The following is a 2,355-nucleotide window of genomic DNA, read 5'->3' on the forward strand; positions in this document are numbered from 1 at the left end:
CGTCGCGTGCGCGGCCGGCGTTCTCGCTGTGTGATCCGCTTCGTTTTCGAGCTGTCGGAGCTGTCTCGGTCCGGTCGGCCGGGCTGCTGCCTGCCTGCCGACGTGGTCATCGATGCACTGGCGGAGCTACAAAATGCTTTTACATCTGAAAGAGCTACAAAATATGTTGACCTACCTATGTGCACTTTCTAAATCAAGCGGATAAAATTATTTCTATCGGCAATATAAAATACTAAACATTAGTTCGAATTGAATAATACAGCAGAATTGTCATTTCTGACTTTTTATCCACCACTGAATACGAAAGAAAGGGACAATGTCCACTCACCATGCAAATATTCTGACCATGGGATATTTAGGCTGGCGTATATGAGAAATCAAAGCTAAAAATGACTCGATGAGTTAGGGATACATCAATAAATATTGTAAAAAGTGATAAAAACAAATCTGCAGCAACCCACGACCCCACGAACTCTTATTCGCAATGAGCAAGTTAGTAAGGCCGCCACGGTAGGCTAGCACCAAGGGACAAGGGCAACAACCGCCTTCCCATCCAACCTACTGATTCTGCTGGCGCTATTTTCATCCTAAGCCCATGAGTACCGCTAGTGTGTTGCCACGTACGGAGAAACTACGAACTGAAATTTTCATCCAAATCATGGAAAATGTTAATATTCCTCTCCTCTCCCATCCCTCGTGTGAACATACCCAATTCGTGGTTGGCTCGCTACATTCAGCGTAGCTCTAATGTGCACTGCCCTCGCTCTTGATTAGTTGTCGCAGTGCCACGCATCTACGCCAACAAGCTGGGGAAACAAATGCAAATGTTACACCGAGTCAAAATCAACCATCCCACAATCGTAACAATAGAAAAGATAATAACCAAAATTTAACAGAAGAACTACTGCTTGGCTCCCAGATCCATCTCGATAGCCCTTGATCTGGTTGCTGAGCTTCTCCTAGCCGCCTCAACGTCACGTCATTACCAAACATGTAGTGATGCCTAGTGGGACAAGGATTAAGAAATAACATGAGGTGAAAAATACGATGGCTGTCAATTCCATAAGACGATCCAAGTAATTTGACAAAACAGATTGGGAGCATCTTGTATAATCTCAAAAAAGCAACTAAAAATATGAGAAATGAATTGATGAAAATCAGCCCCTGCTCTCATTCATGCTCGCTTTTGTAATGGGAGGCAAGGAATGGGGATACTGGGAGAAGAAAGGATCACATGGACGGCAAGCCTCCACCACTGGCACGTGGGGTTGCTTCACATCCAATCTCCACGGCCTCCGCCTCCATGGGGACGAATTCCCATCGCTAGTAGAAAAGGGGGCATCAGTCCCGGTTGGTAAGGCCCTTTAGTCCCGGTTTTTGAACCGGGACTAAAGGGCCGTTACTAATGCCTCCCACCTTTAGTCCCGGTTCAAACTGGAACCGGGACTAAAGGTCGCGGCCACGTGGAGCTCCACCTTTAGTCCCGGTTGGTAAAGGAAATTTTATGATTTTTTTTTGAAATTTTTTTTTGAAATTTTTTGAATTTTTTTTTCAAACTTCTGAATTATTTTAACCTCTAATCTCTAATCACCACCCCTCATCACTGCTCAATTTATCCTTTAATCTCTAATCACTCCTCCTCATTCCTCATCATCCAACTTCCCGAACGGTCACCCATCCTCCCACTCCCCCAGCCTGAGCACGCTTAACTTCCGGGTTCTATTCTCCCTCGTTTCCAAGTCTACACTTGTTGTTTTCTTGACAATAGTAAGATGTCAATCCTATTAACCCTCATGAATTTTGCGTGAGCATGAAGTGACATATTTCATTGTTTGAGTTTGAAACTATTGTTTTAAGAAACAATAATTATTTAGTAACACTAATATTTCTTGAATAATTAGTTTGACCATTGTTTGACCACAGTTTGACCAGATTTGACCAAAATTCAAAATAACTGAAATAATTATTTAGTAACACTAATATTCTAGAATAATTAGTTTGACATTATTTGACCATTGTTTGACCATAGTTTGAAATTTTTTCGATTTTTCCACTCTAGATCTTAAAAGCCCCGTAACTTTTTTTCTGTTAGGTTTTTGAGGATTTTGAAAACGTTTAGCGGGGTTCCCCCAGTCAAATTTGGATGTAACTTTTCGAGTAGATGATTTTTCATATAAAAAACTTTTTCATCCGAGTCAGTATGCAAAAGTTATGCCCATTTTACTAAATTCTAGAGAGATTTTGCAAATAAAGTCAAAATTCACATTTGCAAATTTTCCCAACAACTAGACCATATATCACATGGGAAACTTATTTTTTTTTATTTTTTGACATTTTCATCATTTTCTTTTTTTT

This window comes from Triticum aestivum, chromosome 4B (genome assembly GCF_018294505.1).
Source record: "Triticum aestivum cultivar Chinese Spring chromosome 4B, IWGSC CS RefSeq v2.1, whole genome shotgun sequence".
NCBI classification, from domain to species: Eukaryota; Viridiplantae; Streptophyta; class Magnoliopsida; order Poales; family Poaceae; genus Triticum; species Triticum aestivum.